Raw genomic sequence first — 22,404 nt, 5'->3', positions numbered from 1 at the left:
GATTGACCAATCAATCCCTGTGGGATTCAACCTCACTCTATTATGAGTTTTTACTTGACGACAATTCGGTATACTTGTTGAGGGAAATTGTTGAGAGACAAGTTTTCGTGCATCACTTGAGGCACAGTTAAGGTAAGGATCCTTAATCCCTAGTGAATCCCTTAATTGATTGTAATTGAGAATTGAGTTTATGTGTATGGATGTGGTATTATGTGTTAGATAGTTTATAAATGGATTTGGAACACAATTGAAAAGGGTGGAAGCTTGAGTGTGAGCTTTGGGTGCTGAATTGTAGCGGTGGAGATTTGGATCTTGCCTAATTCAGTTGTCTTTGGGTTATACGAGGAAATCGGCCAAGGTATGGTTTTGGTTTCTCGTATTTAATATATAATATTTCGTGGAAACTTAGGTTAGATGACTATAGGATAAGATGAATATGTGCTTGGGGCATGTTTAATGATTTTAGTTGTCTATATATATTAAAATGATGAGGTATTGCTAGATTGATGATTTATTGATGTGAATGTGGTTCGTGTTGGTAAAATCGATTCATGAATAATGATTTTGATGTTAATGAATGAGGATTATAAATGTGAACATATGGATGTTGATAAATTGACAATTGTGGTTGTATATTTGAGGATTTGTGGAGTGAAGTGGTTTAAATTGAGGCAAGGTTGGTTTTTATTGAATATGGAGTTGTGTTGGGTAAGTTTGGATTCATTTTGAAATGTAGGATTATGGTTTTGGTAAAGTAAATTGGTGAAATAGAGGTTTAGAAGTCTTTGGTAAAAACTTGATTTTTGGCCGAATTTCGGTGAGTTATAACTCAGCTTCTGGACCCCCAAATGGTTTCAAATTTGTTCCATAAGAAAATTGCGTCTGTGAATTTAACGCCATTCAAAGAAGGAAGAAAAAACGATTTAAAACAAAAAAGTTATGCGCGTCAAAAGTTTGGAGTGCAAAGTTGAAAATTCTGCAGCATTCAGCATTTTTGCTATTTTGCATAACTCGCGTACGCGACCACCTGCATGCGACGCGACCAACCTTTTCGGGTTGGGTATCTCGCGTACGCGAGCAGGGTGCTTGCGTACGCGAGCATAGAAAATTGTACTCCCACGCGTACGCTTGACCTTTCAAAAATGCACTCCCACGCGTACGCGTGACCCTGGTTTTCGGCAAATTAGATTTTTGTGATTTTAACAAGCTTTTAAACCTCTAAACCTCTATTCTACACCCTATGACCCTAGAACTGAGTTGTAAGGATAGTTAAGAGGATTTGAGCTAGGAAGGTGAGGCAACTTGAAAGTGAAGGATGATTTAGAGTAACTGAATTGAGATGTTAATTATGAGATTGGGGATGACTGTGTGAGGTTGAAATGGTCGTGATGTGTGTGTGGTCAGAATGGTCGAGATGTGTGTGTGGCCAGAATGGTTGAGAAGTCAAGGTTTGGGTGCGATCCCGCTTGCTTGTTTATTTTAAAATGTATTCGGATGGCAAGTTAAGGACGGAAGTTCCCTCTCTTGTCGTGATGGGGATGTGGGGAAGGTGGAAAGGCACTTTCCTTCGTATTATTTCCCCCACATTCTTCTATGGTTGCAAGGTTGAAGGGCACGCTCCTTCAATGTTGAAAGGCACTCTCCTTCGTTTATGATCCTCCTGGAGATGAGAAACCTAGAGACAAATGTCTGGGTTAGTGAAAGAACTGAAGATTGATGGTTTAGAAGTTATAGTAAACTCTCGTTGCAAGTATAGTTACTAAACCAAGCAATCAACCTTTCTTACAAACGTTTTGGTTGTCCGAAGTAACAAACCCCTTTAAAATTGATAACCGAGTATTTAAACCTCGGGTCGTCTTCTCAAGGAATTGCAGGGAAGTATGTTCTTATTATTGGTTATGAGTCTTGTAAATTGGGGGTTTTGAAAGTAAGGAAGAAGTATGTTGAATGATAAGAAGAATAAAATAAATAAATAACTATAAAATAGACTCTTGGCAAGGTATGAAAACTGAAAGTCCTGTCCTGGTTATCCTTATCAATTGTAATGAGAATTGGATTTTTCTCCCACTTTGTTAACCTCTAACTATGAAGGTAAGTTAAGTGAATGAATTAATTTTTATTCCTCAGGTCCTAGTCTTTCCTTGGGAAAAGTCAGAGTTATTGGAATTCGAATTAATTCTTGAAGAATTCCAATTTTCAATCAATAATGAGTTTGATAACTCAAGAGTCACCAATTATTTAACCAAAGCCAAAAGGGAAAATATCTAAATTAAATTAAAAGCATTCATATAAATAAAGCAAAGCAAAATTAAATCTGAAAATACCTCGAATTGCATTCACAAAAGAAATTAATCTAACATGTATATTCATAAATTAAATTGGAAAAATAAATAAAAAAAATATTGAACCTGTGATTGCAAAAGATGAAATAATCATAAAGTGAAAAGAATCCTAATTCTAAATCCTAAGAGAGAGGAGAGAACCTCTCTCTCTAAAAACTACATCTAAAACTAAAATTGTGAATTATAAGAGCTTGTTTTTTTCTGAATGAATGGATTCCCCCACTTTATAGCCTCTAATCTGTGTTTCTGGGCCGAAAACTGGGTCAAAAACAGCCCAGAAATCGCTGGAGAAGAAATCTGCCACGCTAATTTTCGTCACTGCGACGCGTCCGCGTGGAGCACGCGTTCGCATCATCTAACATTACAGAAACTATGGCAGAAGCCCTGGACGTTAGCTTTCCAACGCAACTAGAACCGCGTCATTTGGACTTCTGTAGCTAAAGTTATAGCCGTTTGAGTGCGAAGAGGTCAAGCTGGACAGGTTAGCAATTTCTCCAACTTCTTGTATTCCTTCCACTTTTGCATGCTTCCTTTCCATTCTCTGAGCCATTCCTGTCCTGTAATCTCTGAAATCACTTAACACACATATCAAGGCATCTAATGGTAATAAGAGAGGATTAAACATAGGGAACTTAAGGCTAAAGAAGCATGTTTTCAATCAAAGCACATAATTAGGAAGGCAAATGTAAAACCATGCAAATAGTATGAATAAGTGGGTAAAGAGTTGATAAAAACCACTCAATTGAGCACAAGATAAACCATGAAATAGTGGTTTATCAACCTCCCCAGACTTAAACATTAGCATGTCCTCATGCTAAGCTCAAGAGAAGCTATAAAAGATGAAGAGGAATGGTAGATTAATATGAAATGCAGCCTATCTATATGAATGCAACTACATGCAAAATATTTCTACCTACTTAGTTAAAAGTAAACAAATCTTTCAAGAAGAAATATGAACTGGATTTCACTAATTCAAATCATGAAAATGATGTACAAATAGACTTGCAAGAAGAAAATACCTCATGAAAGCAGGGAGCAAGGGATTGAGCATCGAACCCTCACTGGTAGTGTATACACTCTAATCACTCAAGTGTTTAAGGTTCGATTCTCTCAATTCTCTACTAACCTTGCTTTCTAAGGCTTGCTCTTCATCTAACAATCAACATAAATTTAATGCACAGATACACATATCAAGAGGTCTTTTAAGGGTTGTAATGGGGTTAGGGTCAAGGTAGGATTGTATTTGGCCAAGTGGACTAAAATCTGAATCCTTAATTAACTTAAACTTATCCCACCTAACTTAAGACAATCCATGTAATTACAATGCAAAATCTAACTACCCATTAACTATGTTTTCCACATATTCATGCATTCTACTTTCAAGTATAGTACATATGCATTGCTTTCACCACTTACTTTGGGGAATTTTGTCCCCTTTTTGCTTAATTGCTCTTTTTTTTTCTTTTCTTTTTCTCACTTTTTTATATATATATATTTTTTTCTTTTATTTTTCTCAATGCATATGATTAAATTATTGGATGCATGAATCATGTCCTAAACATTTTTTTTCACATTTTCAGAAAATTCTAACATACTCAATTCTCAAACCAATTGTTTCCAAATTCAGTTTTCCCCATACTTAATTCATGAGCACTCTCACTAGTCTAAGCTAACCAAGGATTCAAATTAAGGACATTATTGTTTTTCGCTTAGAGTTAATGATGTGCTAAAGTAAAGAACAAAGGGGTATAATAGGCTCAACATTGGTTTGCAAAGAATAATGAAAGGTAAGGCCATATGGGTATGTAAGCTCAGTGAAACAAAAGCCTCAATCATATAAGTGCATGCATACATCAAACCATGGAAAAGAATTAAGCAAGACAAAGATCACAATTTTAGAGAGAAAAATACACACTAAAACAAAATTTTGGTTGATAAAATGCAACCAATTCAAATAGGCTCAAAATTCTTACAAGTTTTGTGTGTTCGAGCTCTAAACCATGTTCCAGTATAATATTTCTTCAAACAAGTGTAACATTAAATTTTATTCAAATTAGTGAAATGCTCTAAAAGGTTTCTTGAAAAAGAAAATATTACTTCAACTAAGTGGTAAAATATGCACAAAATCAAATAATCATGCAATCAAACATGCAAATGCAACAACTAACAAGGAAAATAAACCATTGGTGTTGAGATAGAAGAGTAACTAACCCATGGAGATCGGTATCGACCTCCCCACACTTAGAGATTGCACCGTCCTCGGTGCATGCTAAGATGTGTCAGTGGACGGGTTGCTTCAACTGATGCTCTTCTCCAAGGATTGTGCAGATGGAGTTGGTTGTCTCCCCATGTAAACATCTTCCAGTTTCCTTCCGGGGGGCCGTCCTGAAAGAAAAAAGGGAAGAAAAGTAACCCAGAAATAAAGATAAGAAAATAAATGAAATATGGGTTGGTTAATGCCAAATGATAAGGGTCTCATTTACATGGAAGCTTCAACATGTAAGTGAGAAAATAGTAGAAGTACATGGCAAATCAAGAGTGCAAAAATTTGCAACAATAGGGAAGAGAGTGTGGGTAAGGAGAGATAATATAAATTCATGTCAATGCAAAAGTAATACAGGTATAAAAGATTGGCATTGATTTAAATAATATTACCTAACCAGAATAAAACAAGTCACTAAGCACCCAAAATAATTCAAGAGAAGATGCAACAGTTAAATAAGAAAATTTTAACACCAAAGGAAAAATAATGAATTTAGAAAAGAAAATAAAAAAAATATGCATAAAATTAAAATGCAATGAATGAAATATGCAAATAAATTAAGTAAAATAAAATGAAAGATAAGAAGAATGGGAAGGGAAAGAAGGGAAGAAGAGGTAAGTAAGAAAGGAGGGAGGAAAAATTAGGATTGGGGAAGAAAAGATAAGATTTTTGGCAGATTAGGTTAAGCTGTGCGGCGCAAGCGACGCGGACGCGTGGGGCACGCGGTCGCGTGACTTGCACTTATACGGATTGACGCGGTCGCGTCGGTCACGCGGCCGCGTGACACAGTTTATGCTACTGGCGCGAGGGCAGCCTCGCGCTCGCACAACTCTCTGCTCGAAACTTAGTATTGCCAAAATCTAAGGTGACGCGGTCGCGTGATCGACGCAATCGCGTGAGTGGCCATTATGGGGGTATGACGCGGACGCGTGAGCCATGCGTCTGCGTGGTAGGGTTTGTGCGTTCAGCACCAGTCTAGCACCACTCTTGCACAACTTTCGATCGTGCACCCTTTTTTACGTCGAATTTCAGGTCACGCGGCCGCGTGAGTGACGCGGACGCGTGAGAGGCATGTTTCCCATTTGACGTGGACGCGTCAGCGACGCGGTCGCATGGGATGATTTGTGCCAAAGGCACGCCTCCAGCCACGCTCTCGCGTGACTCTCTGTTCACTTTTCTTTTCTTCCAAACGCACTAGTGACGCGGACGCGTCAGCGACGCTGCCGCGTCGCGTGCGTGTTTCCCTTTTTTTATGCATGAAAAATGCAGAATGCAATGCTAATGTGAATGTTGTGCAAAACTCCAAGTTCAATATAATAAAATAAAATAAAACTTGAAAACAAATAAAACTAAATAAAAATGAAAAAAAGAACGATCATACCATGGTGGGTTGTCTCCCACCTAGCACTTTTAGTTAAAGTCCTTAAGTTGGACATTTGGTGAGCTTCCTGTTATGGTGGCTTGTGCTTGAATTCATCCAGAAATCTCCCCCAATGTTTGGAATGCCAACAGCCTCTGGGATCCCAAACAAGGCACGTAAAGCCCTTGAGCAGTTTTAAACATGTTCTTAGGCTTCCAGTGTGCTGAATGTCAAAACAGACTCCAGGATCCCAAACTTTGCTTTTACACCTGTCTTTGTGTTGATCATCATGATTCCATCCAGGTAGCAAGCAATCTGAATTTTCACTAAAGCGGCCAAACAACTTCCTAGACCCATTCAGTTGAGCTTTACACCAACCCTTGTACTTCAATTTAGAGAAGGCAACCATATTGAACTTTGTATGACAACTCTTACCACTGACCATCTTCCTCTTACTCTTAACACCACAAAGAGCTCTAAGCTGACCATCTGTCTCAAGTAAACCATATTCAAGTGGAATGAGAAAGCTAAGAGATATGAATTTTACCCACTTGAATATTGTATTGGATGGTAATGGCTTTGGGGGAGAGGTCTCCAGCAACTTTGGTAAGGTGATTTCCAACTCCATTTCCTTGGGCTCTTCTTTGACAACTTCCACCTCTTTGCAAACTTCTTCAATTTCAACATCTTCCTCTTGGTAGCTTTCTTCCAATTTGATCTCTTCTTCATTGCTCACCAAGGGCATGGGAGGCTGTGCTTCTTCTTCTATAATCTCCATCTCTTGACCAACCTCTTCCAAGTCTTTAACTATGATATGCCTTGGAGGTTGTACACCCTCCTCAACATCAAATGCAACCATCTTGGAAGGAGGCTCTTTGTCTTGACTTTCCCATGGAGGTTCAGCATCTCGCAAGTCTTCAACCACTTTTTCCTCTTCAATAATTACTGCTTTGTCCAGTAGTTTTAATATAAAATCATACTCATCCTTGATGATTTTCTTTCCATGACAATTCCTTTCAACTATTCTTTCATCTTCAAGGGTCTTTACTACCTTCACCTTTAAGGCCTCCTCTAGCTCTTTATGAAGTATGAATTTGCGAAGATGATCCCTTCTCTCTTGTTCCATGTCAATAGCATCATTGGGATCATGTTGCTCTTGGATTGATGGATGTGGGTGCTCTTCCATGGATGGTGGTGATGGGATGGAGAGATCATTCTGTGGTTGAAAAGGAAGTGCACTAGAGCTTGAGGGTTGATTGTTGAAGGTGTTTGGTGGTCCGATTTGGGCGACGAGAGCTTGTATAGTAGAGTTTAGATCGGTAAGTGCTTTCTCCATGGAGGTTTGGGGTGGATAGGAGGGTTCATTTGGCTCATAAGGTGGTTGGTATGGTGGATACGGGTTAGGGTCATATGGAGGTGAATGGTGGTAGTTGGCTTGTGAGTGTGGTGGTTCAAAGTTGTGTTGAGGAGGTTCATAGGCATATGATGGGGGTCCATCATATCTATCATCTTGGTATGCCCCCTGGAATGGCTCTTGACTATAGTAATTTGGTGGATGTTGGTTGTCACAGAAGGGTCCACCATAACTATTGTCTTGGTATACATCGTGGAATAGTCTTTGTCTGTGGTACTGTGGAAGGTGTTGTTGCCGGAAGGGTTGATCAGATCCTCGTGGCTCCTTCCATCTCTGATTGTTTTGACCTTGATGCATGTTCCTGTTATAATTTCCATTCCTTGCAACAGCATTGGAACCAAACTCAAAGCGAGAGGGGTGAGAACTCATAATAGTAAATAAAAATTAAAAATAAAAATAAAAACAAATTTTAAATTAAAAGGTTATTGAAAATTAAATTTTGAATTTTAATTTTTGAAGTTTGAAATTTGAAATTTGAATTTTGAATTTTGAAAATTTGAAATTTGAAAATTTTTTTTAAATTTCAATTTTTAACTTTTGAAATTTGAATTTTGAAAAAGTCAACAGTATAAGATAAAAATTTGAAAAAGATTTAAATTTTGAAAAGGTTTGATTTTTTAAAATTTTAAATCTAAAATTTTAAATTTGGATTTTTGAATTTTGGAATTTAAATATTGAAAATTGAAATTTGATTTTGAAATAAGATAAGATAAGATTTTGAAAAAAAAAGATATGATTTTTTTTTGAAAAAAAAGATTTAAATTTTGAAATTTTAAAATTTGAAATTTGATATTTGAATTTTGAATTTTTAAATTTGAATTTTGAAAATTGAAATTTGAAATTTTGGAATTTTGAATTTTAAATTTTGAATTTTCGAATTTAATGAGGAAAGAGAAAAACAATAAAATGACACCAAACATAAAATTTTTAGATCAAAACGAAGAAAACAACTAAGAACAACTTGAAGGTCAAGATGAACACGAAGAACAACTTGAAGATCAAGATGAATACGAAGAACAAATTTTTGAAAATTTTTTTAATAACTAAATAAAACCAATAACCTCTTAATTTATGAAAAAAGCAAAAATAAAAACAAAAATAAAAATAAATAAACAAGTAAAAAGTAAATATTTACAATAACCAATAATAAGGCACACGTTTGCAATTCCTTGGCAATGGTGCCATTTTGAAAGAACTGAAGATTGATGGTTTAGAAGTTATAGTAAACTCTCGTTGCAAGTATAGTTACTAAACCAAGCAATCAACCTTTCTTACAAACATTTTGGTTGTCACAAGTAACAAACCCCTTTAAAATTGATAACCGAGTATTTAAACCTCAAGTCGTCTTCTCAAGGAATTGCAGGGAAGTATGTTCTTATTATTGGTTATGAGTCTTGTAAATTGGGGGTTTTGAAAGTAAGGAAGCAGTATGTTGAATGATAAGAAGAATAAAATAAATAAATAACTATAAAATAGACTCTTGGCAAGGTATGAAAACTGGAAGTCCTATCCTGGTTATCCTTATCAATTGTAATGAGAATTGGATTTTTCTCTCACTTTGTTAACCTCTAACTATGAAGGTAAGTTAAGTGAATGAATTAATTTTTATTCCTCAGGTCCTAGTCTTTCCTTGGGAAAAGTCAGAGTTATTGGAATTCGAATCAATTCTTGAAGAATTCCAATTTTCAATCAACAATGAGTTTGATAACTCAAGAGTCACCAATTATTTAACCAAAGCCAAAAGGGAAAATATCTAAATTAAATTAAAAGCATTCATATAAATAAAGCAAAGCAAAATTAAATCTGAAAATACCTCGAATTGCATTCACAAAAGAAATTAAATCTAACATGGATATTCATAAATTAAATTAGAAAAATAAATAAAAGAAACATTAAACCTGTGATCGCAAAAGATGAAATAATCATAAAGTGAAAAGAATCCTAATTCTAAATCCTAAGAGAGAGGAGAGAACTTCTCTCTCTAAAAACTACATCTAAAACTAAAATTGTGAATTATGAGAGCTTGTTTTTTTCTGAATGAATGGATTCCCCCACTTTATAGCCTCTAATATGTGTTTTCTGGGCCGAAAACTGGGTCGAAAACAGCCCAAAAATCGCTGGAGAAGAAATCTGCCACGCTGATTTTTGTCACTGCAACGTGTCTGCGTGCAGCACGCGTTCGCATCACCTAGCGTCAGGGCAACTATGACATATTATATATTATATCGAAGCCCCGGATGTTAGCTTTCCAACGCAACTGGAACCGCGTCATTTGGACCTCTGTAGCTAAAGTTATAGCCATTTGAGTGCTAAGAGGTCAAGTTGGACAGCTTAGCAATTTCTCCAACTTCTTGTATTCCTTCCACTTTTGCATGCTTCCTTTCCATCCTATGAGCCATTCCTATTCTATAATCTCTGAAATCACTTAACACACATATCAAGGCATCTAATGGTAATAAGAGAGGATTAAACATAGGGAATTTAAGGTCAAAAAAGCATGTTTTCAATCAAAGCACATAATTAGGAAGGCAAATGTAAAACCATGCAAATAGTATGAATAAGTGGGTAAAGAGTTGATAAAAACCACTCAATTGAGCACAAGATAAACCATGAAATAGTGGTTTATCAGTTAGCTACCAGATGTGTCAAGTTCTGGCAAAGTAACTGACGCGTGAGCTCACGGCTAGTAGGAAAGGCATGCATCATATGCATTTGTCTGTTTACTATGGTTTGTTTTCTTGGGATTGCTGATAGAAGGATGATCAACCCCAATTTTATGGTTTATCTTGTGCTTAATTTATGGGATTTTATCAACTTACCTCACATTTATTCAATGAAATAGCATGATTTTTGTAATTCTCCCTAATTTTGTACTTAAGAGTGAAAACATGCTTTTTAGCCTTAAATTTGCCAATTTTAATTCACTTTAATTCCATTCGATGCCTTGATATGTTTGTTGAGTGATTTCAGATTCATAACGCAAGTATTGGACGAAAGAAGTGAAGAGAAAAGCATGCAAAGTGGAGAATTCATGAAGAAATGAGCATTTGGAGGATTCAAGGCCACGCGCACGCGTCATCCACGCGTGCGCGTGAGAAGGACATTCATGGCCACGTGCACGCGTCACCCACACGTACGCGTGAGGAGAAAATTTGCCAGCGATGCGCACACGTTAACCATTAGCACGCGTGATGTTGGTCACGTGACCTCATTAAAGTGAATTCGATGGGGACAATTTCTGAGCTTTCCAGGCCCAAATCCAACTCATTTCTGAAGCTATTTGATGCAGAACACAAGACGGGTCAAGGGGGAGTAATTAGTTAGTGTAGGAAACATGCTTTAGGTTAGTTCTAGAGAGAGAAGCTCCCTCTTCTCTCTAGAAATTAGGGTTCTTAGTTTAGTTTTCTCTTAGTTTTAGGTTTAATTACTTGTTTTGATTTAGTTCCCTTTACTTTTCCTTGTTGATTTGCTTCAATTTTCTTAGTTTCTCTTGTTATTTCCTTTATTTTACCACTTTTTATATTATATGAACTCTTGTTAATTCCCCTTTCCTTTAGTGCAATTTGAGGTTTTATGTTCTTTTCTTGCTTATTTGAGTTGTTATTATTGATTTCTTGCATTGCGTAGTTGTAGAATTTACTATTTCTTGTAATTTATGATACTTTCCTTTTATGCCTTCTGTAACAACCCCGATTTTCGAGTACACGAGATCTTTTCTGAAGGTACAGATTTCTCCGGAAGATCAGTAAGGGGAGAACCTCTGCTATATCATCAAGCATCTCAATCCTCATTGTTATTATGTTATCTTTAAGCAAGAACCTCTTTTAGGGCAAGCTCGACAACGCAATCGCGAAGAACCTAGTTTTTAAACCGTATCAGTTAGGAGTTTTGATTATGGTTTCCGTAAATAATCTCAATTTGATGAACCGGACTTGATTCATGAAAGAAGAGAGATAATAGTATAATATTATCATTATATTAGTATTAGAAGCTGCTTGAATGATATTATAATGTTACCTGGTCTGTTTTAATTAAAAATAGGAAATCGGTTTAACCAGATTCACAGTTTACTGGTGCAGCTTAGCACCAGCACTCTCTGATGACTTTAGCAATGCTAAGGCCTCATCATACATGTTCTATTCTCATAACAAATATGTTACTAGTGTCATTTATGCTAGTAGCTCAGAAAAGAATTTTTAGAGATATTTTTACAAGTATTCTGATACATCTATTTTTAATAGTTATACACTGAGATATTTTAATATTATTTTAATCCACCTCAAAGTCAACCAATCACAACTCACCCTAAACCTCCAAGACCCCCAAGGCTGGTTCATTTACTCCTTGTGGCCGAAATTTCCAAGAGAGAAAAAGAGAGAAAAGTTCTTAGTTCTAAATCTTTAAAGCTTGATTTCTTCTGAACTAAAACTCAAATCAAACTTTCAATCCGACAAAAATGACCCTCTCTTCTTTTTCTACATAATAATATGACTTATCAAGGCTGGAATCAAGGTGAGTTGGCTGCACCATCTCCCTTTTGCTTCGGTTTCAAAGAAACATGCTTAAACATGTGTTTTTTTATGTTCTTCCTTAAGAATCATGCTTAACTTGACTTGAGGGCCAAGAAACGTTAATTTCCAGCAAGTTTAAGGTGAGAAATCCCTTCCTAACATGCTGAGTGAGATTTGGTCAGTTAAAGGTTTGTGGATTTAAAGTTGTTCTTGATGTGATTTAGGAGGAAAAAGTGCTTAAGGACCACCTGAGAGTATAACCGAGTTTGGAGCAGCAAAACTAGGTAGGGTTTGACGAAATTAATCTTGATTAATTGTGTTTGAGTTGTGTGATTATGATATGGTTTAGCTGTGCTTGAAATTGATGGTTTAAATGAGTGATTCTTGTTGAAAATTTGATGAAAATTTGATGAAATTTGATGAAATTCAAGCTATGAATTTGTGTTCTTCAGTGCATGAGTGCAGCTGGAAACCGAAACCGTAGAGCTTAAATTACGGTTCAATTTGTGTTAAAATCAAGTGCAAAAGATGGAGTTTTAGTGGCTAGGAATTTATTATGAATTTTAGTAAAAATCGGTTACTGAAAAGTTGAAAAACGGTTGAAAACAGAGAAAGAATCTGAAGAATTTACGAAGAATACGAAGAACACTTTGAGTGTGGTGGAGAACAATGAAGAACATGCTTTAGATCTTAAATAGGGCAAGGAAGTAAAATTTTTGGTATTTGGGGGGTTATTTTGTAATTTCTGAAAGTTAGGGTGCTAAAAGTAGAAATATTAAAAGTTACGAGTGGTAAAAAGTAAATTTATACAACTTTTAGGGCAAGAAAGGGTAAATCTCAAAAATATATTAATAAAATAATAAATAATAATAAAATATTAAAATAATGCGAAAAAAGCAGTTTTTCGTAAAAGCTTTAGAAAGACAACTTTAAGCGCAGAATCTCATAATTATTACCTTCATAAAATACTTAGGGAGTGGTAATAACATATTAGTAAGGCAAAGATAAAGGAAAGATAAAAAGTTGAAGGAAAGATAAAAATTGAAGAAAAAGTGTGTAAAGTTTTAATGACAGAAAACAACAGAAACTAGAGAACGAACTAGGAGCAACGTAGTTAGTTCTTTAGTTGCGCCTATGGTTAGGTATAATATGAAAAGTTAAACTGTTTCAGTATAGACTTAATGGACATATACTTGGGGCAGGCTAACTATTCATACCGAAATTTACATAAGCTTTAAATACATACGTTAAATAGAGAAATCATAATAGAGTAAAGAAACGCATAGAAAAAGAATAAATAGAGCAGAATAAAGAGACTAAGAGAAAAGAATAATATGATAAAGAGTAGAGTACCTGTTGAAAGGTCATTTGTTGCATTAAGGCAACCCCAAAGATATCTATATGTTCATCTGCTGCATTGAGGTAGTCCGATAGATGGTGGTGCGGCCACTGAGAACGCTTTCCTGCGGTACAGATTCATATTCTATTTCTGTAAGGCAGAGGGGTTATTTCTTGCTACAGAAGTACCGTGACCACTTGTTCCATTTCTATAGTGGCAGAGGGGTTATTTCCTGTATACAGAAGGTGTGTCGGCATACATCCCTATAGTGGCAGATGTGTTATTTCCTGCGTGCAGTGGACCCCGTGGTGGCAGAGGGGTTATTTTTTGTACACAGGGGTATAGCCAACAAGAAAGCCATATCCGGCTAGTAATGCTGGGTTACGTCGGGAGCGGGTAGAAACCGACAGATGAGCGCATTACCTGCACTAGGACTAGACATGCATCATTCTTGTCTGTGCATCATTCTCTGTTGTATTGCTTTTATGTTTGTGATCTATTTCTTTATGTTTGTCTGCTTCTATGCTATACATGTGTTTTATTTCTTGTATTCTTCTGTTCGTGTTCTGTTTTCTATTTTCTCTATTTATCTTCATCTCCTGTTTACTGCTTCACTGTATTCTGTTATCTGTCCACTAAACAACACCGAATTAATAAACATAACTAATAACCCCGGCCCTACTAAGAACTCCCCAGTTCTTACCCTTTCCCTCCCTTCCTCCCCTCCAGATGGAGATTGGCGTGACATTCTACGATTTTGAAGACCCTTACATCTACGAGGATCCAGTACACCACAGTTACTTTATTATGGATTGGAGCCTCGTATGAGACGGTATGCGTTACAAGGTCGAGCTTTTCAACATCCTCTGTCTAGCCTACTTTTTGACCCCAATGCTCCTTACGACTTTTCCTTATCCTAATTACACCTTGACGTGCCTGGACATCCTTTTCCGACGGTTCCGGACACCCTATACCAGCTCAACCCTTGAATGTGGTGGCACCTGAACCTATCATTCCTGATGAGCCTGAGATAGCTGGTGAGTATATACCTGCGATTCCACCAGAGTGGGACTTTCCCCCTGAGTCGATTCCTGACTTTCCACAGCCTGATGAGCCGGAACTACCGGATGATGGGGTAGCTCCTGTATACGCAAACGGACCTGTGCTCGTGAATGGTTTTGTACATAGTGACAGTAGTGCTACTGGTGGTTCTGAGGATATAGCTGTAGCTGCTGACGACGACGAGGAGGAGGACCCGGAGATAGACATAGAACAGGATGAGGAGATGGACGAGCCTCATGACGATCTACCAAATGGCCACGTGTAGATATAGGCTGACAGTGGTAGGGGCACTCTTTTGATGACATTCTAGTCTGACATTGACTTTTGTTTAGCCTCTCACTTGTGTTAGTACACCCGAAAGCTAGGAGCTATAGAGTAGTTAGGCTAGCCTGGGCGCCAGTTTAGCAGCTTTTGTATGGGCCAGGCTCTGGGAGTGTTGTGTATATATTAGCTATGTAGGTTAACACGGATGTAAACTAACTTGATCTTTTGTAAAAGCTACATGTTTTGTTATAGTGTATATGATGTATATTATCAGCTGTGTTATATGTTTCTCTATGCTTCCTTATTATTTCTATCAATGTATGCTTATTTATTTTACTCCATCGCTTGCAACGGTATAAGTTAAGTAGAGAAAAAAAAAGTTACTCATAAATTGGCTACGTTCTAACAAGGAATAGGCTCATATATTAAATAATAGTTAATAATTAGGAAGAACAAGTTAGTAACACTTAGCTTCTTGTATGACCATGGCATACTGGGAGTTGGGTCATTACACCTTCCAAGTGTTTGACAAAATGCTTGGCTTAGGTTTAGAGTAGTTTTTTAGCATTCTTGGCTTGGAAAGAGAAATTAGGCGATATTGAGTCATTAATACCCAACTTATGTTGGTGATCTAGAGTTGTTAGTTAATATTATTTCCATTGATTCTAATCTTTTGCTAATTCAATTAGTGAGTTGATTAGGACTTTTGAATTGAGATTAACTAGTCTTATTTGACTTCCTCTCAAGTGAAGATAACATTATACCTTCTTCCTATGTTGGAGATGACTAAATAGGATTAGCTCTTGTTAATAATTGTATGATAATTAATAACTATGATAGAAAGCCTATATTCTCAATCCTTGCCATGAATGTCTCTCTTTATTACTTGCTTTATTTAATTGTTTGCTTTATTTTTTTTGTCATTCATTTTCTTGCCCTTTTATCAACCCAACCCCCCTTGAATCTTATAACCAATAATTGAGCACTCGATTGCAATTCTTAGGGAGAACGACTCGGGACTAATACTCTCGGTTATTTTTATTAGGTTGGACTTGTGACAACCAAAAATTAAACTTTGATTTGAGGATCGATTGTCAGTTTGGGCTATGCTCACAACAAAATTATTTTGTTAAATTCCGAACCGGTATAAATCTTCACTATCAAGTTTTTGGCGCCGTTGCCGGAGAGTTGCAATGTGTGCTTATTATTAGTTATTGTACATATGTTGATATTGTGAATAGTTTGCTTTTTGTTTGTTTGCTAGTTTTGGTTTAGGAGTTTATTTTCTTTATATCTTCTTAGTTTTTGTTTTTGTTTTCCTTTTCTACTATGAATTCTCATCACTTTGGCTATTGATGAGCGGATAATTTATACGCTTTTTAGCATTGTTTTTACATAGTTTTCAGTATGATTTGATTATTTTTTAGTATTTTTTATTAGTTTTTTAAATAAAAATCATATTTTTGGACTTTACTATGAGTTTGTGTGTTTTTCTGTGATTTCAATTAATTTCTGGCTGAAATTGAGGGACTTGAGCATAAATCAGATTCAGAGGCTGAAGAAGGACTGCAGATGCTGTTGGATTCTGACCTCCCTGCACTCAAAGTGGATTTTTTGGAGCTATAGGAGTCCAAATGGTGCACTCTCAATTGTGTTGGAAAGTAGACATCCAGGGCTTTCTAGCAATATATAATAGTCCATACTTTTCTCTAGTTTAGATGATGCAAACTGGCGTTTAACGCCAGCTCTTTGCCCTATTCTGGAGATAAACGCCAGAAACAGGTTGCAAAGCAGAGTTAAATGCAAAAAACAGGTTACAAACTGGCGTTTAACTCCAAGGAAGACCTCTACACGTGAAAGCTTCAATGCTCAGTTCAAGCACACACCAAGTGGGCCCGGAAGTGAATTTCTGCATGATTTACTCATTTCTGTAACCCTAGTAACTAGTTTAGTATAAATAGAACTTTTTACTATCATGTTAAGGGTCGGATCTTTGATTAGTCTTATGCGATCTTAGACCTTTATGGGGGCGGGCCTCTTGGCGATGCCTGGACCTTGTTCTTATGTATTTTCAACGGTAAAGTTTCTATACACCATAGATTAAGGTGTGGAGCTCTGCTGTTCCTCATGAATTAATGCAAAGTACTACTGTTTTTCCATTCATTTTAAGCCTATTTCTTATCTAAGATATCCATTCGCACACAAGAACATGATGAATGTGATGATTATGTGACGCTCATCACCATTCTCACTTATGAACGCATGCCTGACAACCACTTCCGTTCTACATGCAAACAAGCTTGAATGTGTATCTCTTAGCCTTCTAATCGTGAGATCAGAATCTTCATGGTATAGGCTAGAACTATTGGCGGCCATTCTTGAGGTCCGAAAAGTCTAAACCTTATCTGTGGTATTCCGAGTAGGATCCGGGAAGGGATGGCTGTGACGAGCTTCAAACTCGCGAGTACTGGGCGTAGTGACAGATGCAAAAGGATTACTGAATCATATTCCAGTATGATCGAGAACCGACAGATGATTAGCCGTGCGGTGACAGCGCATCTTGGACCATTTTCACTGAGAGGACGGGAAGTAGCCATTGACAACGGTGATGCCCTACATACAGCTTGCCATGGAAAGGAGTAGGAATGATTGGATGAAGACAGCAGGAAAGCAGAGGTTCAGGAGGAACAAAAGCATCTCTATACGTTTATCTGAAATTCTCACCAAAGAATTACATAAGTATCTCTATCCTATTTTATATTTTAATTATATTTTAATTATCAATTCACCATAACCATTTGAATCTGCCTGACTAAGATTTACAAAGTGACCATAGCTTGCTTCAAGCCGACAATCTCCGTAGGATTGACCCTTACTCACGTAAGGTTTATTACTTGGACGAACCAGTGCACTTGCTGGTTAGTTGTGCAAAGTTGTGACAAAGAATTAAGATTATGAACGTGCGTATTAAGTTTTTAGCGCCGTTACCAAGGAATGAACGATCACGATTTCTGCGCACCAAGTTTTTGGCGCCGTTGCCGGGGAATGTTCGAGTTTGGACAACTGACGGTTCATCTTGTTGCTTAGATTAGGTAATTTTATTTTAATTTTAAGTTTTTGTTTTTATTCTTTTTTTTTATTTTCGAAAAATTTTCAAAAAAAAAAATTTTTTAATAAATTATTCTATGGCTTCAGAATTTTTAAGAATGAATTCTAGAGTTTCACGATGATCTGTTGAATTCTGGCTGGCTGTGAAGCCATGTCTAATTCCGTTGGACCGAGATTTCAACTTATCATCACAAGAGTCTTTGGACTCCCATCGTATCAGCTGTTATATGCCTGATTTGTATCTGCTAAAGCTTGGCTGGCCATTGGCCATGTCTAGTGTTTTGGACCGAAGCTTTCACTGAAAGCTTGGCTGGCTAGTGAGCCATGTCTAATTCCTGGACCGGAGCTTTAGACTAACATTGAATGATTCCTGAAATTCTCATTAAAAATTTTGAAATCCTTAATTTTCTTTTTCCAATTAATTTTCGAAAAAACCAAAAAAATTAATAAAATCATAAAACCAAAAATAATTTGATGTTTCTTGTTTGAGTCTTGTGTCAGTTTTTAAGTTTGGCGTCAATTGCATGTTTATCTCTTTCTTGTATTTTTCAAAATTTCATGCATTGCATTCTTCAAGATCTTCAAGTTGTTCTTGGTAAGTCTTCTTGTTTGATCTTTAAAATTTCTTGTTTTGTGTCTTTTCTTGTTTTCCATATGCATTTTCAATTTGTTAGTGTCTCAACATTAAAAATTTTTAAGTTTGGTGTCTTACATGTTTTTCTTTTCTTAAAAATTTTCAAAAATAAGTCTTGATGTTTATCTTGATCTTCAAAGTGTTCTTGGTGTTCATCTTGACACTCAAAGTGTTCTTGCATGCATCAGTTGTTTTGATTCATAATTCTTATATTTTGTTTCAATTTAGTGTTTTTCTTTCTCATCATTAAAAATTCAAAAATAAAAAAATATCTTTCCCTTATTCACTCATAAATTTTCGAGAATTTGAGTTGACTTTTTCAAAACTTTTTAAAATTTAATTGTTTCTTATGAGTCAAGTCAAATTTTCAATTTAAAAACCTTATCTTTTTCAAATCTTTTTCAAAATCCAAATCTTTTTCATTTTTCTTTCATAATTTTCGAAAATTTCAAATTGATTTTCAAAAATCTTTTTCTTATTTTGTTTCATAATTTCAAAATCTTTACTAACAATTAATGTGATTAATTCAAAAACTTTAAGTTTGTTACTTGCCTAGTAAGAAAGGTTCAATCTTTAAAATTTAAAATCATATCTTTTTGTTTCTTGTTAGTCAAGTAATCAACTTTAATTTTTCAAAATCAAATCTTTTTAAATTTCTTTTTCAAATCTTTTTCAAAATAAGTTTCAATCACATCTTTTTCAAAATCAATTTCAAAATCTTTTCTAACTTCTTATCTTTTCAAATTGATTTTCAAATCTTTTTCAAATTAATCCTATCTTTTTGTTTCATTCTTATCTTTTTCAAAACTACCTAACTAATTCTCTCTCTCTAATTTTCGAAAATCACCTTCCTCTTTTTCAAAATTCCTTTTTAATTAACTAATTATTTTGAATTTTAATTTAATTTAATTTAATTTTTCTTTTTTTTATTATTTTTGAATTTCATCTTTAAATTTAAATTAAAAACAAAAATATTCTTTTCTTTTCAATTATTTTCGAAAATTTTTCTCTCTCTCATCTCCTTCTAATTATTTATTTATTTACTAACACTTCTCTTCATCTCAAAATTCGAGCCCTCCCTTCCTCTTGGTGTTCGAATTTCTCTTCTTCTATTCCTTTCTTCTTCTACTCACATAAAGGAATCTCTATACTGTGACATAGAGGATTCCATATTTTCTTTTCTGTTTTTTTCTTTTTCATATGAGCAGGAACAAGGATAAGAACATTCTTGTTGAGGCTGATCCTGAACCTGAAAGGACTCTGAAGAGGAAGCTAAGGGAAGCTAAAGCACAACTCTCTGGAGAAAATCTGACAGAAATTTTCGAAAAAGAAGGAGACATGGCCGAAAATAATAACAATGCAAGGAAGATGCTTGGTGACTTTACTGCACCAAATTCTAATTTACATGGAAGAAGCATCTCAATCCCTGCCATTAGAGCAAACAATTTTGAGCTAAAGCCTCAATTAGTTTCTCTGATGCAACAGAACTGCAAGTTTCATGGACTTCCATTAGAAAATCCTTTTTAGTTCTTAACTGAATTCTTGCAGATCTGTGATACTGTTAAGACCAATGGGGTTGACTCCGAGGTCTACAGGCTTATGCTTTTCCCATTTGCTGTAAGAGATAGAGCTAGAATATGGTTGGACTCTCAACCTAAAGATAGCCCGAACTCTTAGGATAAGCTGGTCACGGCTTTCTTAGCCAAGTTCTTTCCTCCTCAAAAGCTTAGCAAGCTTAGAGTGGATGTTCAAACCTTCAAACAGAAAGAAGGTGAATCCCTCTATGAAGCTTGGGAGAGATATAAGCAACTGACCAAAAAGTGTCCTTCTGACATGCTTTCAGAATGGACCATCCTGGATATATTCTATGATGGTCTGTCTGAATTATCAAAGATGTCATTGGACCATTCTGCAGGTGGATCCATTCACCTAAAGAAAACGCCTGCAGAAGCTCAGGAACTCATTGACATAGTTGCAAATAACCAATTCATGTACACTTCTGAAAGGAATCCTGTGAGTAATGAGACGCCTCAGAGGAAGGGAGTTCTTGAAATTGATACTCTGAATGCCATATTGGCTCCGAATAAAATATTGACTCAGCAAGTCAATATAATTTCTCAGAGTCTGAATGGATTGCAAGCTGCATCCAATAGCACTCAAGAGGCATCTTCTGAAGAAGAAGCTTATGATCCTGAGAACCCTGCAATAGCAGAGGTGAATTACATGGGGGAACCCTATGGAAATACCTATAATCCCTCATGGAGAAATCATCCAAATTTCTCATGGAATGATCAACAAAAGCCTCAACAAGGCTTTAATAATGGTGGAGGAAACAGGTTTAGCAATAGCAAACCTTTTCCATCATCCACTCAGCAACAGACAGAGAATTCTGAGCAGAATCCATCTAGCTTAGCAAATATAGTCTCTGATCTATCTAAAGCCACTCTAAGTTTTATGAATGAAACAAGGTCCTCCATCAAAAATTTGGAGGCACAAGTGGGCCAGCTGAGTAAAAGAGTGACTGAAACTCCTCTTAGTACTCTCCCAAGCAATATAGAAGAGAATCCAAAAAGAGAGTGCAAGGCCATTACCTTACTTGGTGTGGCCGAACACAAAGAGGAGGAGGAGGACGTGAATCCTAGTGAGGAAGACCTCCTGGGACATTCAGTGACCAATAAGGAGTTTCCCTTTGAGAAACCAAAAGAATCTGAGGCTCATCTAGAGACTATAGAGATTCCATTGAACCTCCTTCTGCTCTTCATGAGCTCTGATGAGTATTCAGCCTCTGAAGAGGATGAAGACATTACTGAAGAGCAAGTTGCTAAGTACCTTGGTGCAATCATGAAGCTGAATGCCAAATTATTTGGTAATGAGACTTGGGAAGATGAACCTCCCTTGCTCACCAATGAACTAAATGCATTGGATAGGCAGAAATCACCATGACCTTTGAGAAGGCTCTATGTGACCTGGGGTCAGGAATAAACTTAATGCCACTCTCTGTAATGGAGAAACTTGGGATCTTTAAGGTGCAAGCTGCCAGAATCTCTTTAGAGATGGCAGAAAACTCAAAAAACCAGGCTTATGGACTAGTAGAGGACGTGTTAGTAAAGGTTGAAGGCCTTTACATCCCTGCTGATTTCATAATCCTAGACACTGGGAAGGACGAGGATGAATCCATCATCCTTGGAAGACCCTTCCTAGCCACAGAAAGAGCTGTGATTGATGTGGACAGAGGAGAATTGGTCCTTCAACTGAATGAGGACTACCTTGTGTTTAAAACTCAAGGATCTCCTTCTGTAACCATGGAGAGAAAGCATGAAAAGCTTCTCTCACTGTAGAGTCAACCAAAGCCCCCACAGTCAAACTCTAAGTTTGGTATTGGGAGGCCACAACCAAACTCTAAGTTTGGTGTTGAACCCCCACATTCAAACTCTAAGTTTGGTGTTGGGAGTTTCCAACAATGCTCTGAACATCTGTGAGGCTCCATGAGAGCTCACTGTCAAGCTATTGACATTAAAGAAGCGCTTGTTGGGAGGCAACCCAATGTTATTTAATTATATCTATTTATTTTCTATTGTTATTTTATTTTTTTTTTTAGGTTGATGATCATGTGGAGTCACAAAAGTTACTGAAAAATAAAAAATAGAATGAAAAATAGCTTTAAAAATAGCTCACCCTGGAGGAAGAACTTACTGCCGTTTAAACGCCAGTAAGAAGCATCAAACTGGCATTTAACGCCATAAAGAAGCATCAAGCTGGCGTTAAATGCCAGAAGCAAGCACCAGACTGGCGTTTAACGCCAGAACAGAGCATGGAAGTGGCATTTAACACCAGAAACAAGCAGCAAGCTGGCGTTTAACGCCAGACATGCATTCTAAGGGCGTTTTATACGCCTAATTGGAGCAGGGATGTTAAGTCCTTGACCCCACTGGATCTGTGGACCCCACTGGATCTGTGGACCCCACTGGATCTGTGGACCCCACAGGATCCCCACATTTTCTTCTCTCCTCTTCACACCTTTTCATAACTCTCTTCCACAAACACCCTTCACCAATCACCTCAATCACTCTTCCCCATCACCTCTTCACCATTCATATCCATCCTCTC

The 22,404-nt window shown here is 36.5% G+C and overlaps 1 non-coding gene across 1 annotated transcript; it reads right to left on the bottom strand.

The window, feature by feature from the left end:
• Window positions 1–20,028: 20,028 nt before the first annotated feature.
• Window positions 20,029–20,136, bottom strand: LOC112787262 (small nucleolar RNA R71). The gene has a single exon (XR_003194683.1). It is a non-coding gene; the product is annotated as a small nucleolar RNA R71 (small nucleolar RNA).
• Window positions 20,137–22,404: the final 2,268 nt, after the last annotated feature.

Source organism: Arachis hypogaea, chromosome 20, assembly GCF_003086295.3.
Source record: "Arachis hypogaea cultivar Tifrunner chromosome 20, arahy.Tifrunner.gnm2.J5K5, whole genome shotgun sequence".
Taxonomy (NCBI): Eukaryota; Viridiplantae; Streptophyta; class Magnoliopsida; order Fabales; family Fabaceae; genus Arachis; species Arachis hypogaea.
This window is presented reverse-complemented; position numbering and strand designations above follow the sequence as displayed.